Consider the following 17,693-nt stretch of genomic DNA (forward strand, 5'->3'; position numbering starts at 1 on the left):
TGTTACTTGTTATTGTCTTAATATAAAAATGTACGTCGCGACTTCCTGGTGAACTATAAATAGCCGCCATAAAATCGCCCTCGTGTTTTAATTTGACCTCTTCCAAGTCATATTGAAAAGCACGTTGACGCTATAACTTTTCGATAGCCCTTATTAATGGAAGGATGTCTGGTAATCCTACCGAGGATTACCGTACGTATAACTCGATTCGTTTCTACGAAGGACAATATTTACAATGTTATGATGGAAACAACAAAATGAAATTACTTGTGTCGTAATCGTAGTAATTTCAAACATTCTGCACTACAACTGAAGATGAAGTTGAAGATTTTCTTGAACATAAAATAGTGATGTTACTTTTCAAACTCTCCATTCAATGTTACAAAACACACACAACACTTAAAACACTACCCTATCTTTGCAGTTGGATAAAAAAATTAATAAAAATATTCTCACACACGATCAAAAACTTTGTTGTCGTTTGTCACATTTTTTTTTTACTTTTGCGGATTTCAGCAACTATACTCGTATCTATGCAAGGTTAGGATATATCTTTCTCTCTCTCTCTCTTCTGAGCGTATTCCCGTTTTATTCCTCAACCGTTGAGCGTCGAAGCCCAGCCGCTTTTCAACTTTTTGTAAGCTGTATATAATTACTCTATTTCTGGTTATAAATGGCTCACTCTCTGTTGGCATGCTCAGGGCTAAATAATTTTCTGTGACGCGCACAGATACGCTTAAAAAGGTCGCGTCGCGTGATTTTACGACTTACCATCTACCCGACGACAACTCTCTTTGGGAATACTGTTGCCCCCTATCAGCAACTTTTAAATAGTCTCCTTGCTTATGATTTATAACTGCCAAGTAGTGTACGTTATAAACGGCTATATACTTAGAACTATTGGCTTTTTATAATCGCGATGTTCATTTATGAAAGCAAAATGCTTGCGATGGTTTTAAGTTCTATTCAAATTGTTCCGTCTTGAGGTTATCTTTAAGAGCGCGTTAAACCATATTGTAACCTTTACTAAACCCGAAGTGTAGTCGTTAAGCTGAGTCAGATGCTTTCAAGTGGTCTATAAAATTTATTGCTGGTCTGTAAAATATCCGCTAACATGACAATTGCAACTTCACGTGTCATACGTGGAGTTGCAATTTTGATCGATCTGTTATAATGTTGCAGTTATGGTGATGATAAGGATACTCACCTTGAATAATGCACTGTTCAATTGTTTTTGCGAAAAGAATAATATAATATTTGCATGATGAATAATATAATATTTGCATGATGAATAATATAATATTTGCATGATGAATAATATTTGAATTACATATTTACATAACATTTGTAGGTTAAGAACTTACTGCGTCTTAACGCAGAATGCAATAAAAAAGTGTAAACAAAGAAAGAGTAAACATATTTATTTTTGCATGAAATAATGTTAATACAAAAATAAATATGTTTAGCTGAAAATAGTCATAGAACAAAATGAACTTTAAATGACATTATGCGTAGAACGAAACGAAGTTACACTTTTCGCAAATGAAAAACATCAATATTGGCGTATCTTACGTATTAGGGTTGTCACAATGTTTAAAATAAAGAATTACGAACGAACATTATATAATATAGAAAATTTTAATTAAAGATATCTTTATTACCCTTAAGAAAAAGATCTGTATACATAAGTTTTATATAACAATATAATTTTTCAATTCAACACGTGACAATAATACGTCTGTGCTGTAATCCGCTGAGGAGTTCTCTCGTCGGAGCCAAACCTGGGTGCACCATCAGTACATATATCATAATAACGCATTGAAATTCAAGCTAAACGTGTATACAACATTTTATCTCTATCAGTTGCATCAAAATTGACTTGCAAAATTCCACCCGAATAAACATAGTGGTTTTGTCTGGATTAAACAAAATTAATCTAAGACAGTGTATAAATTAAAATATCATTTGTAAACACAACACTATCGAACAACAAAATAATTTCCTTCAAATCCATAAATATTATTTTTTTGGTTTCGTTTATCCATATGGAGCCCATACAGCCAAAAAAATCCATAAATAATGACAATTAAAAAAAAACCCACTTCATACATACGAGTAGCAAGTCAAACAAAAGCTTCTAAGATAGGTACAGACCCTAATGCGTGATATAATAAAACAAGAAAATTTTAAAAAAAAAACATCAGTTTTTACTAAGTTAATATAAAACAACATTTTTTATAACGATTGAGCTGTCACGATAAGACCTGAAAAGTCTTTGTGTGATCACTTACTTGGCGCTTCTCCAAGTTTTTGAGCTCTGCGCCTGCTCCAAGTGACATATTTCCATAATTGCACGAGAAAATAATGACTTGCCTATTTGGATAATAACATGGAAATTGCCATGATTATCTTGTGGTTTTCGCCTTTTATTTAGTAAGAATATTCTTACACAATAGTCAGTGAAAGGAGTGTAATGTTCTAAGGATTTATGTCAATGTGTGTTAACGTTACATAGTCATTTATCATATCATATCATATCATAGTTCATTTTAAGTAAATTTCTTTTTTAAAATGACGCGACGGTGGTGTAACATGGTAAATGCATTTCTGAATTACTAATCTTGATTTGATTAAGTAATGTTTCTTGAATTAGTGATTGGTGTTTTTGTTTTAGTTTGAGTGGACATCGAATGGACAATATAATTAAAATAACAATAAGTTGGAAAGAAATGTCCGGGACAAAGAAAGATCGCGTACAAACAGCAGTTGACTGAAAGTGGTGAAAATCCATATCCATACTAATAATCTACTAATCTATCACACTATCCGTATTATAAGATAATTTTATTTCTTTTTGTTCGTGTTGAATAAACTCAGAAACGAGTGGACCTTCAGGAGTAACATAGGATATTTTTTATTATAGTCTTACCCGAAGTAAATCGAGAGTATTATCCTTACATGTTATAAAACAACTGTCGCCCCGTCCACTGCCGCGTCTGTCTGTCTGTTCGCGATAAACTTAAAAACTGATGCATGGATTTTCATGCGGTTTTCACCAATAGATAGTGTGATTCCTGACGAAGGTTTAGGTGTATAATTTATGTTTTGACGAGTGCGAAGCCGGGACGGGCCGCTAGTATATAATGTCAGTTAATGCTTTATCGCAATCCCAAAAAATAATCAAAATAAATTCTGATTATTTCTAAAAGGTAATTACTGCAGTACTTCAAAGGTATGAGTATTGAAAAGTCAAAATCATACCCAATTGAGCCGTATGATCGTTTGATGCATGCGAAGATTGGTTTATTTACTGATATCTCCAGCCAATTTCATTGAACAAACACTAAACATTCCATTACTGATATGTTTCCTCCGGTATGTTTTGTTTCTGTCTGTTGTTTATAAACAAAATATGTTTTTCTTTCATTAGAAACCGGTCTGTAGAGGTTTCTGTCAGTCTGAAGCCAACCTGACTAACTATATGATAGGTAGATATAACAAACTCACCAGCTAAGTAATCTTATTATATCTTCATATAAGGAACTGTATGCACTTCATATATGTATGTATAAGACCTACATTTGTTAATTGACGTCCTTGAAGAAAAGGCCGCGGTGAAGTTTGTTGCGCCGCTTCTTCTTCACCTGCGACATTGGAAGTCGGCAGTAGACTTAGTTTAAGTAATTTTTTGACGTCAATAAGTGATGCATATCATGCTAAATTCGGATAAATAATTTTGAATTGGAATTTGACTGCCTGTAAATGGTGACCAAGTTTTAGAACCAACTTATTCTAATTAAGAATGTGTATAATGCATGCATACATTTGGCAAATAAAAATACGATCAGGTGTCTCTGCCCCCGACTGTACTAGCATACAAAATTGGAGCTGTTTTTGCACAGTTTAATACAAACTCGCTTCACGCTGTTTCTTTTTAAACTTAGATCTTTCAAACTACGCATCGGATTTTGATGCGGGTTTCGTGTTGTGCTATATTTTTTCACTTTATATTAGACGCAAACATAACAACGTATCATTTTATTTAGTTACCTACCTTCTCTTCGTCACGTCACGAAAATTATAACGCACTCGTGCGTCTCTATACGTGCGGAAAAACATAAAGAACTGTACGTGCGCGTACAATCGACAGCACATAAATCTATAATATCCAAATTATTTGCAAACTCGCCACTGTTACCCCGCCATAGAGGTTCATACAGGGTAACTTGTTGTGCTGTTGACTGTACATATTTGTCATATTACCTAAACATACAATGTTCTTATTCAAATCCATATATGAAAATATTTGTTTGTTTGCCATTATTTTACGCCAAAACGCAGTAATAGATGTGTATTTCTTGTACTATGATGTGCCTTTCAATGACTGGTCTTAAAGTTTGACTGGCAGAGAATACTTTATGGCATAAAGTTCAGATATTTAAGTGTGTCTATTTAAGTTGTCAACTTTTTAAGTTGTGCAATGAACTTTAAATAAATTCTAATTACCACGGACGAAGCAGTGGGTAACAGCTAGTAATAAAATATGGTATTATCCATACAAGTATAGAATTATTAAATAAGTTGAGGGTTCAACCCTGACCTCCTGAACAGTTGTGGCCTAATGGCCTTTTAAGTTTATCTCGAGTGATCGCGGCGTGTTTCATCTCAAATCTGATATTAAACGCATTAAACTCTGTAATGCCGGAGTCAACTCGCTAATGTAATTTAGGTTTTGGTACGCCTGCGTTTAGTTTTGAAACGATTATGAGATGTAATCTGTGTTGCGTATGTTATTTAGGGTGGGTTGCACCAGTCAACTTTGAGGTTGACTTTAACTAATTCGTTAAAATGTCGTACATGGCGCGTCAAAGTTAACGTTAAATGGTTCTTTTTCAGGGTCCTCTGTCTTTGTCGCTAGGTGTGGCGGAACCACGTGCCACTTGTCTTCGTGTATTACATTCGGAGCTGTGATGCCCTGAAGCTCAGGGTTTGTGTCAAATCAACCATTAAATCTTGAAGAATCGGCTATGCTTTTACAACCGTCTGCCTGTCCGATGCCAACCCACTTTGAGAATGTTATTGTTGCTTTTCAACTGCCAAGACTTTGTGTGTCTTAGTTGCCATTAACGTAATCCACCTGAGAGTATGGAACGGTCGTATTCTAGGGCGGGACCACATGACACTCATCAGCAGCTTATATAAATAAACGTATAAACTGGCCATAAGTGTGTTTACACCGAAGCCTCCACATAAATTTGCTCTAACGACCAAATTACCCATTCTGATATTAATATTGTCTCAGCCATCCATTACTGAGCGATCATTCATGAATGCTTTAATGAAATCACATGTTTAAACATGGCTCACATAGAATTATAACAGAATAGATCGACATCGATGTGTCGATGTAACTGAACTGAAAATACCTTTATATTAAAAGTCACATAAGTAGCCAATGTTCCTCCTAAAATCTTATTTGGTCATATGATGGACAGGTCCACTATTTGTACACCAATTACGATTATTATAGTACAACTACGACCACCTGAGTAGCGCAGTGCTAAAGTGCTTGCCTCTGAACCGAGGTCCCGTGTTCAATCCCCGGTCGGGTCATGATGCAAAATGATCTTTTTCTGATTGGCCCGGGTTTTGGATGTTTATTTATATATGTATTAGTTATAAAATATAGTATCGTTGAGTTAGCATCCCATAACACGAGTTTCGAACTCACTTTGGGGCTAGCTCAATCGTTGTGATTAGTCCAATTAATATGTTTATTTATTATTATTATTTATTAACTAGCTTTTGCCCGCGGCTTCGCCTGCGTGAATTTCCCGGGATGAAAGGTAATTATGTTTCTTCTCCGTACTTCAAAATACATGTATGCAAATTTTCAAGAAGATTGGATGAGTATATAGAGTGTGAAACAATGTTTCGTATATATATTTTATTTTAAAACTCTTATATTTTTTCAAACGTTGACCATGATGGATACTTAATGTTTACAGAGGAAGAAGGAGACCAAGAAAGAGTTAGAAGAAAGTGAACATATTAGAAGTAAACGCGAATATAACAGGACATGGTAAAATGAAATACATAATGGTTGACCCAATATGATGGGAAATAGTAAGGAATATAATGACGATTTTTTCCGGAATCCCTCAGAGATTTATCCTTAAAAACTTTGCCTGATATAAAAACAATAGTCCAGCTAGCATATGCAGTGTAGACCGCACGTTAAGTACACTGCATGAATCTATCCGTCGGAAATAGCGACGAATTTGCAATGAATTTGGTAACTCGATGTGCTGTCGACTGTACATATTTCGATTCCAGTCCGGTCTCTGTCTACCTGGTAAGGGATACGACATGATTATCTATAATATTAGTGATGTAAATTTGTTAAAATATATAAATAAATCGCTTTTGTATATCCTTGAATATAATTGTATCCTTCTAGGTGTTTCTGATCTATGAATGCCTAAACCAACACATGATTAAATTGTAATCTTTCTTTACTTTTCGTAAATGTACGGACAATTTGGGAGAGGACGAAAGAAATTAGTTTATAAATACAGAAGGGTTAGTGCGGGTTTCCATTTCACACATGGCAGTGTGGTTGTCCTTGCGTCACAATGGCGCAATGTGATTGGTTCGCTGCGTCTCACTTCGAATGGCAGTGTGGTTGCCCTTGCATCACAATGGCGCTGGCGCAATGTGATTGGTTCGCTGCGTCTCACTTTGAATCGATACGATGGTGAGAAGTGAAATGCAAACCCGCACTTCGCCCACTAGTCAAGAGAGTGTCGAGCACAATGTATGGGGTCCGAAAGTATGCATTCTGCCATACTAAGTAGTAAGACATATGTGCATAACTGACGATTAATGTATAATAGAATACCTCGTTTCTTTTTTCGTTTTTCTTTCGCGGGTCTGATGGAACAGTTTAAATTTTTGTATTGTTTTTGTATCAATAACTAATAGGTATTTAAAGGAATGTATTTCCGAGTCTGTTCTATAAATTTGTAACAGCAATCAGTGGAAACTTGATTGGTTTTTGTAATATTCAAATTAAATTTTATTATTTTAACTGTTTGATTCGCAAATAAAAATAACATAAAATTAAGTTAAATCTGTTTATTTATCGTAACGCATTAATTTCATCTCGTGTAATATATCTAGGGCTATATCCAGGATCCATCATGTGGTGAAGGCAGTGATCATTAGATCAAATTATTAATACACAATTTACTAATATTCCGTTAAAACAAGTCCTTGTTTCCTTTTTGTAATAGGTATTAATGCACGCGCTGAAAGTAATGCGTAGCGTAAAATATTTTATTCCTCTACGCTTTTATCGTAAACATTCAGGATGACACTTACACGCTGATGGGTACAGGGTTTTAGAGATCCGCTATGTTTTAAAGTACGTCATTAATACTTCCTTCGGACGGAATGTGGTAGATCGTAGAGATGGATCTGTTTATTGGATATATATATATATATATATATATATATATACAGATGCCACGTTGCACGATGCCAGATGATACGTTCAGTGCGTAGTTTTTACAGTGCTCTTATTTACCGCAATAAAAAATTACCAATGTATACCGAATCTTGCAAAGTTCTGCCCGCGATAGTGTGGAGCCCCGGCTCCCAACACTATCGCGGGCAGAACTAAACTGGGCCGTGTAAAGTCTTGGCCCACACACGCCACAGAGGCAGTGAAATAAAATCAAGGTAGCAATTCTACAAGTCGCATTACACGTAAAATGTAAAGAGATTAGAAAACTTTTTATATGGCGTACGGAGCTCGGGAAGAGCCAACTCGGGAGATTGCAAAACGTGTCCTGTTTAACCATGTCGAAATAAGTATTTTTTTAGGCTGACAACACCGTATTTCGAATTTCAACAAAAGGTTGATATATTATTTACTGCATTTTGTAATAAATAAAATACCAAAATAATAAGAACTAATAAATTTAAATGTAAATAAATAAATGTAAGAGGAGATCCCCTATAAAGTAGGAGAAGGGTAGAATGAAGAAGAAATAATCTTAATAACTCCCGTGGGGCATCGTGCCAAAAACGCTGGTTGCTTTCTGGCGTTGGCTAACAAGGCTAATGGTCTGTGCGAAGAAATAACCAGCCAACAGCGATTGATAATATAGTAGTAGAAAGATTTATTATATAAAAAATGCTGATTAATTAAATTTAGACCCTTAAAAACTCAAATTCGCAGATAAGATCGAGAGAAGAGAGTGATCTAAACAAACCATAAATAGCATTCCGCATCGTGTCTATCGAACGTACCTAACAAGTCTGTGGAACTTCGTTACACGCTGTGCAGCTGTTTACACGAGTTTAAACTAGTAAATACTGGATGCATCTGGTTAAGATATGGTTATATCTGGTTTACTCTAGAGCAAATTGGTTTAATTTATACTAGCATACAATGTCTTAGGGTCTTCCCTGTTTCTTATGCGTTAGTCCAACGTCAGAGTCCAATGTTTGCTTTTTAAATTTTTTCTTATTATAAAACAGTGCAATGTTGTGATACTCGTATAATAGAGACACAGCTTGGAAAATAATAAGTGAGTTTCTTTTGGAACATTTCTAAAAACTGATGAGCTGACTTGAACCTAAGATGGCATTTTCCAATGCACAGTTAATCTTGGGAGAGATTATGTTTACATGGTTTAATAAGAAGCAATACATTTTAACTATTTGTATTAAAAAAATAATAGTAATAATTTCAAGGAGAATGTTGAATTTGTAATGTGACTGTTATTAAAACATTTCCTCTATTTGATTCCACACATCGCATGAAATTATGGGTTTAGCGATAACTAAAGCTGATAAACAGTATTTCAGTATAATAACATTACCATTGTATTCAGATTCCATTAATTTGGGATAAAATTAATGAATCTTTGATAACATCGAATATATTTGAACAAATACAAGCAACAAATATATGTTTGGTTTCAGTCTTTAAATGAAATAAAAAAATATTTTATTCGAATTAATTTTTATTGGATTAATACGTGAAATAAATTCGTCGATTTTAATTGATAATATTACGATTATAAATACAAAATACTTTTTACATTGCACATTAATATAAGATTATAAATATACAAATAACGATGTCTTAGCTGTTGAAGTGTAGGTGCTCTCCGTGGAATAAAATGTAAAAATGTGCATTTCGCGGAATGGTGCTATTAGGGCAGTGCTCGAAATGGAATGCGTCTTTTTAGGACATGTAATTGGATTCCTTATTTGTTGTTTATTTATATATTTCTTAATATAAAACGAAAATTGGATACATTGAAACAACAAAAGTAATCTCATTGTCCTAGAAGTCTTAAACTTCGTTACAAATTCTACGTTTCATATAATACACTCAAGTGCACAATCTTCAAACATAAGGTTTACTGGCACAATCAACGACAAAACACCGCTGATTCGATTGTAAACCTTGCCCCATTGTATTAGAAGATATTTTTACTTTACCATCGAAAAATTTATGTACAGAAAGCAGCAGAACAGGAACTAACATTTTATTATTCGCATCATCCTTTTTGCGTCGGAATAACCTTCATTTCAAGTCTAAAATGTCCGGGCGAAATCATAAATATTGGAATATTTTACTACCGAGGTGATGGCTGTCGTAAAATGGACCACATGCGGCGGAGTGGACATGATCACGTGATGTTATGAGAAATTTGTAGCATATGCAACTTACTACCTAACATCGAAATTATAAAACTCGAATATTTCTTTACGAAATTTCACGACCGACATACTTTCACACTATCCATTCACACCAGTTGAAGTTTTTACAATGCTTCTTGTAAGCAGTGGTATTAGATGCTGAACAAGGAAAATGTTTTGTTGTAATATTTCTAAGCGTAGGGTAATAATTTTATATGCGGATAAATAAGATTCAGGGATACTTGTTGAAATTAAAATGACATTGATTGTGCTAGCTGCTGATAAGTGACCAGAACTATAAAGATACATATGAAAATATAAAAAAATAAAACTCAGTGGAAAAAATCACTGCTAACTCTCATCCTCATGTGTTCCTGATTTCATTCTTTGCTGTGATACTCGATGTCAGGGGCCCACGTAAATAAAGAACTTAAGGCCAGTTGCACTAATCAATGTTGATCTTAAGTTTAACCTGCTCGACGCCGTCGCCGTTTAGATAAAATGCATGGCGATCTTTCTGTTATTTTGCACAGATTTAATTTAAACATAATTAGCAAACGTTTCGTTAATTTGATGTCAAACCTCTTTGGGAATGTTATTGTTGTCTAAAATGTCCGGGCGAAATCATAAGTATTGGAATATTTTACAACCGAAGTGACGGTTGTCGTAAACGGAACAAATGGTGCGGAGTGGACTTGATCACTTGACGTTATAAGATTTTGTTGAATAAGCAACTTATACCTTCCGTGGTTCTCGCTGTGATGTGCGAACAGAGGGGTTGTGGGCTGTGGTTTGCATTTGACTTCTCACCATCGAATCGATTCGGAGTGAGACGCGGATGCACTGTGGTCACAATGGCGCAATGTGATTGGTTCGCTGACTCTCACTTCGAATCGATTCGATGGTGAAAAGTGAAACGCAAACCCGCACTTCGCCCACAGTTCCTCTAACGTAATTTTTTTATGTACACTGGGCAAACGAGCATGCGATTTGCCTGATGATGAACAAACACCTCACATGCACACCCCGCACATGGACAAAGGCAAACCTATACGTCAAGTTCTAAAAATTGAACTAATTTAAACACGGTAAAGGAAATTAGTACTTACTTATTTATCAAGTGATTATTTCCACTGCTCCTAATAACATGATTTATGGGACAAAAACACCAAAAGCCAAATTGCTTCGCAAGTATAATCCTTCATCCGTCTCGCATTTGTCCGGTCTTCAAACCAAGTTACAAAACGTATAAATTAAACGCTAAAAACAATAGGGAGCAGCTCAGTAACCTACTTGGGAACTGATCTTGAAGTTGAGCCCAGCTTAAAGTTAGATCATCAATCATGATCAGGGCCCAACCTTGCTTCATTGTGGCGTCCTCTTGCCGCCGCCGCGCGATTATCCCGTTATTATTGTTGGATTCTTTTGTTAACTGGCAGTTTTATAGCGATCTTTCCGCAATAAAAGAGCGGTTAAACTGCTGTTCCATTTTGGTAATTTTAAATATCGAACTGTTTTAAAATGGGAATAAAGACTGCTAACTGACAGGACGACTGAACTTTATAAGACATTTGTATTGATAGTAAATATTTTTTCAAAACAGTAATTGCGGTTCATATAATGCATAAAGTTTGCTTCCAGTTTCAGGATGGCTTTGTATATATAAATGATACATAAACAAAGCTATATCTGTATTAATAATATAAATGCGAAAGTCTGTCTATCTGTCTGTCTATTCTGTTTTCATAGCTAAACCGCTGGACCGATTCTGATGAAATTTGGTATGCATGTAGTTAACGAATCATCTTTAAACATAAGCTACATTTTTACCATTAAATGACTATCATGGGAGTGGAACTTTGGATGAAAATCATATCTGTTCTATTTCCGCAGAGAAAATCACGCAAAGCCGCGTACAAGAGCTAGTATTTCATAAACCCAAATTCAGATCTACTACTTAGGACTTTCAAAAGGGTTAAAACGTGTCTGACAGCTATACTATTTAGTCGACAATAATCTTCAATCCTCATTCATTAGAACAAATTACTTCGGCTAATATCTGACTATCGCCGTACTGCTGTCACACACAAAAAGCAGCATCTGACATTTTCGAAAATGAGTTGTTTACAATAACTTCTTCTTCATAGTCGTATTCCTCATGGTTGAGGGTCGTGGTCATTACGTGGAATTAATCACACACAACAACTTTCATGGCATTAGTAATGGAGTGGTTTGCCATTGCCTTCTCCGTTTCACACACAAGTTAATAATAAACCAGTGTGCTGATTTCCTCACGATGTTTTTCCTTCACCGGAAGCAAGTGGTGGTCGATGAAAACATGAGTCAGATAAACAAACTCATGTGGCACGAGTAGGGTTCGAACCTGGGACCTTTCGATCTACAGGCGGGCGTCTTAACCATTACACCACCACCGCTTCAATTTTACAATACTACGTGTATACATTTATTTTATCTATGGTGTATACCAAATTTTGTTTTTCAAAATTTTGATGATGATTATATGTATACAACACTGGTTGAGTGAAGAAGCAGCGGCGCGACAAACTTCACCACTTCATTTTCTTCAAATACGTCAATTAACAAGTGTGGTACCACAATATAGCTAGTTGTTATCTGAAAATGTTTGAAGGTGCAGAATAGTGCATCCATAATGTAGAATACAAGCACCAAAAGTAACGACAAAACATTTTAAATAAAAGAACAACATCAAAGTATTTATTTAATAGAGATACAGCACGATGATGATATTTGTAAACTTTTTTCGGCTGCTATTAGCAAATTTTTATTGACTCAAAAATATATATTACTGCGTATTCGTCAATGTAACGTAAATATAAGGCATACTCGGAACTAGCAAAATTCTACGATTTCTGCTATTTTATTTACAACATTTCCATAAAAAAATTGTCAGATGTGACTTTTTCACGTATGGCGACGGCAGCGAACCTAAATGTGACATGTTTGTGTAGGGGCCCAGTAACGGGTCCAGAAACTTTGCGTATTTACATATTCACAGTCAAAGTTGCACATAGATTTCCCGGGGACGTCCGGACACAACATTATTCGCTAAATTAAAATTCACCAGTCCGTTTCGGAATTTTGAAATTGAACTGGGGAATTCATTCAATTTAATATTGTAAATTCGAACGTTTGTAGCACAACACGCGTTGACTAGTCAACTCTGTCACTAATAGAAAATCCCAATGGGGATTACACGTTAATATCGATGTAGATAATTAGACTGAAGAAAGCAGAATTCAATAAGTTTTGTACAAAACTCAAATTTTTGTCACAAGCTTTTATTGTTGTTTGAGAGATCTTATTGCATTCAATGTGTGACAAAAAATCGGAAAGGAGTTCCCATGTCTGCACCCGTTCTTGGGTGCACTATCACATCATGCTAATTTTAATAATGCATTATCATCCAAAATTTCAGAGTGTAAGTGTTGAAGATATCTGCTACAAAATTGAGTTGTGAGGCACCGTTCGAGACGGCGACATAGTAACATACATTGCAAGTTAAAGCTTGTAAAAATTAAGGAATTACTCCTTCGAAATAGTTTAAATAGACTATATCTACCTACAAGAGAATTCATGTGGTTCCACACTAAGACTGTAATCTCCCGTGTACTGGTTGCATTCAGAGTTGTGCCACGAAGCGTGAAGTCAGCTAAAAATAAACCTAAAAGTTTTGAAGATTAGGCTGTGATTTAACAACCGATCGCCTGCCTGACATCAACACAGATTTGGGAATATTCCACCTATTAAGCACAGTGAAAAGGCTTGTATAAAGCCTACATTGTGAATCTGCGGCTAAACCGTAACTATATGTTGCCGAGACCGCCAAAACTTTTCATTGTGGCTTTTCCCAACTACCGTTCTAAATAGAAACTGTAAATTAACGAGCGACCCCACGCGGCGTCTTAAATAGCCCAACTCATCATCAAGTAAACCAATCACCAACAAGCTATTAACGTAGCGGGCCGGGGTTGGAGAACACTGGAATTCCATCATGGGTCGCAGTGGCGTAGCTAGGTATATAAAGGCTATGGTGTAAAAAAAATTAAGTGCCCCCAACCAGGTAGACACATGCCGACACGAATACGTAAACATTACGTTGTTAGTATGAGTGCTTAATCTGTCGCAATGAAAAACCAGCAATGTATACTAAATCAGCCAAAGTTTGGCAAACTATTCGACGACAGTGTTTAGCCCGCATTTAATACCTATAGTTTTTTTGCACCAACTAAAATGTTGGCCGAAGCAAACCGAATGCAATATATGAACGCTATTGTACTTACAGAAATTGTAACGCATGCGTGAATGCGTATCAGCCAGCCACAATTCTATACAATAAATGCGCATTTACGCATTACGTTTTTGTTTGAAATTGTCTCCATGAATGAGTATGTAACCACAGCCCCTGTGCAAAAACGATCTGAGTCTGAAGACTCAGATCATTTTTGTGCAGGGGTTTCTTTTTGAGTTGGGTTCACCCCCAACTCAAAACGAAACTCCTGCACAAAAACGAGTTAAAAAAGAAAAATAGATTGCTTCAATCGAGATGTCTGTTACAAATTTCATCAAAATCGGTGTAGTTATTTAGCTGTGAAAGCATGACAGACATATTTTTGTATTTCAAATATTAGTATCGGTACGGAAGTAAGTACTATGAGTGTGCGACGTCCGAATGCCCCCGTACCTATAATGCCCTGTGCACGGCACTTAGCTCTCCCGTGACTACGCCTCTGTGAGCCGCATAAGATGACTCTTCCATTAACATTTGGGGATTACACGATTAACACACGTGTGTGTTAAGTGTATACTGTGGTCATTACCTAATGGTAAAACATTGATAAAAATATATCCCAATATCCCAATATCCCAATTTCCAAATGACACGTGTACAGAGGACTCCAAATGTTTTTAAAATGTAGTTTTAGTTTAAGCCAATGAAGAAAAAAATAATTTCATAAGCGATAGCGTCCGATTACTATTAAATCCCAATTCCACCATTCGAATTTTGCATCTTTTGGCTCTGTCTACCCCTCATTTAATGACGGCGTGACGATGTGTCTGCACAATAATTACAATGTCAATGAGAAGCTTTTAATGAAAAACTTTATTCAGACTTTTTCTCGTCGTAGTTTAAACTATATGATTTCTCAAAGAGCTACAAACTACTAGCTTTTTAGAATGACTACTGCTGAGAAGAAATTCCGAAAGAAACTCATTTACAACAGCGCTTGTATGGTTGGTCCCTATTATGCTGGAAGAATTCATCCATTCAAGAATCCATTTTTGTTTTCTATACATTTTTTTTCAGTAATATAATAAATACAAATATTAGATATGTATAAATATAATATTATTTAGATCTATTCGGTTAAGTTTACATGCTATAAACTTAACACAGAAAACTGTCCGTCCGATACATTTTACGGTACCCAAGCTCGACCAGCTTAAAACAGTTTTTTGTTTCTTTTAACCATAAACTAGAGTCGGTCATAGACGTTACTAACATACGGCCCTGTTGATATCTGACTTAATTAAATTATCATGCAATCTTTTTCTAACATTATCAAATTGGGTAATAAACCATTCATAAAATAATTAAAACTGTAGGGCTAGCACGAATATTGGCAAAAACGTAATCGTATCAATTTCAAAATACAAAATCAACACGTCAAAATTTATTTCTACCTATGAAAAATTAATTTAATTTTTTTTGTTGATATCGATGTTAAAAGTTAAAAGTTTAAACGATTAATTACGAACCACCAAACTCGTGCTAGCTGATACGAAAAGTGTTACAAAAAACGCCTTGCATAGAAAGATTTTATACAAAATAAAATCTTCAACAAAAATGCATAACGAAACGTAATTAAATACTTCTTTACGGGTATTTACCTCTTCCCTAATTTCACCAAATATTTGAAAGCGGACACTTGGCTCAGACGCTCAACGGCTGCCGAACTGAACCACCGCATAAAAATTCAATCAAACAAAAAAAAAACTATTAAAAAATAATACCGCAAAAAAAAGCTATCAAACAAAAAAAACTGCATCCAAATCGGTTTACCTTACACTTAGCGGTCAAACTTATCACCCCTCTTTTTGCGGCGTGGGTTAAAAACAATACAAATAGTTTTAATCTTACAGCCTTGTCAAATTCTGTGCAGTACGTTTTTTTTATTTCGGTTACCGATCGGTTGCTTTTACGGATGAGTTTAAGTTGTGCAGGCTGTCAGCTGTGAAATATGATGACGCAAAATTTTGTGGACGTATTCTATGGTTTGTAAGGCGAATCCAACATGCGAAGTTAGAAGTAACTGACCAACAGAAATCTTTATTTTAGTTACCAGTGTCGGCGCTTCGCTTTCGCGAAGATTTCGATATAAATAAAGTATATATAAAGTATACTATAGTGTACCATATGCACTATTTCAGATTATATTCTACCCGTTCATCAAATTGTATCAAAATCCGCTCTGTAGAATTTACGTTATTAGAGACGAGCATTCTGACACACTCACTGATAATCTTTTACAATTTCCAACCTGACAACCATTGTGTATTTCATAGTAAAATCTCGGTCATACTTTTATCGCGTATTCTGTAAGACTATTATATAGCTCAATTTTCTGTTTCACGCTACGTGTCTCCTCCCGCAACCTGTTCAAACCGGCTTTCCGCTTCCTTCCATGTAGGGATCCCGTACCGTTTACTACATATTGTCCCATCACGTTTTTCGCAATGTGTCCCGCTCCGTTGCCCACTACTTGCCTCGCCTATTTTCCACTACGCGTCTCCGTACCATTTCTCGCGACGTCTCCTACATTCACACGTTCTCGATCAGCATTTGCTACAAATTTGTCAATTATTCAACTATTTATTAAATGACTACAATATAATAACTATAAAAAGAAAAATTAATACTTACCTATATATTCTACTTACCTATTTATTCTCATATTAACTTATTTAAGTTATTAAAAGTAAATAAGTTAGAAATATATAGAATTAATAATCTAGAAACTCAATCTCGTGGGATGGAAAAATAGCCGATTGCGCAGTTCGTTTCTCGAAATTTCACTAATGCTTCGTATTGTTTACCTTGGATTCGTGCACCTCTACCATCGGTCTAACTAAAATATAATTACCTAGATGCCGTGTTTAAACAGTAATGATAAAAGTGTAATATTTTGGGAGACAATTTTTCACTTCTCATGCCCATAAAGTTTGATATTATGTTTATGTTAGTCACTTAAAAATAAATTTTAAGTTTTAGACTGATAAAATGCTAAGTAGACGTAAGTGACTAACATAATCTGTCGTTAACTTTAACCTGCAGGTTAAAGTTAACGGCAGCGCAACCCACTCTCAAAGTGATTGTGTTACAAATTCCGTTATTTGAATTTACTCCCACTTAACAAAAACGTTTAACTTATCGTTAATCCACAGACAGTAAGGTACCATCAGATCGGCTTTAAGTCCATTAACAAAATGAAGCAAAAGTTCGAAAACACATCCATTTCGATTCCTGTCGAAACAATTTTACTTAATTATCATAATTAACGCACTCGTGTAGTTGGTTATATTATTTATTCTGATAAATATTTGCCATAATGCAGATAAATTTATCATCAAATATATTATTACAGAATGTGTTTGCATTTCACTTCTCACTATCGAGTCGATTAGCAGTGACGCAGTAGACGCATTTAACCAATAACAGTGCGCCATTGTGACGCATGGACGGACAATCACAATACATAGCGATGTGATTGGTTAGCCGTGTCTCACTGCGAATCGACTTGGTAGTGAGAAGTAAATTTGAACACCCACATTCGGACCTCAAAATATTTGACTTGTAAACTTCTACCAATTCGAAATGTAAGATGTGGTTACTCAAGATATACCTATTTTATCATCATCAGCTTTTTTAATGT

The 17,693-nt window shown here is 35.3% G+C and overlaps 1 protein-coding gene across 1 annotated transcript in view; it reads right to left on the reverse strand.

Annotated features, from left to right (window-relative positions):
* Nucleotides 1–17,226, reverse strand: part of LOC128683687 (uncharacterized protein) — a 138,064-nt gene extending 120,838 nt beyond the window's left edge. Inside the window, exon 1 of the mRNA XM_053769579.1 lies at nucleotides 17,222–17,226. The gene's annotated coding sequence lies outside the window, so the exon portion shown is untranslated. The remainder of the gene's footprint in view (nucleotides 1–17,221) is intronic.
* Nucleotides 17,227–17,693: the final 467 nt, after the last annotated feature.

Source organism: Plodia interpunctella, chromosome 3 (assembly GCF_027563975.2).
Source record: "Plodia interpunctella isolate USDA-ARS_2022_Savannah chromosome 3, ilPloInte3.2, whole genome shotgun sequence".
Lineage (NCBI taxonomy): Eukaryota > Metazoa > Arthropoda > Insecta > Lepidoptera > Pyralidae > Plodia > Plodia interpunctella.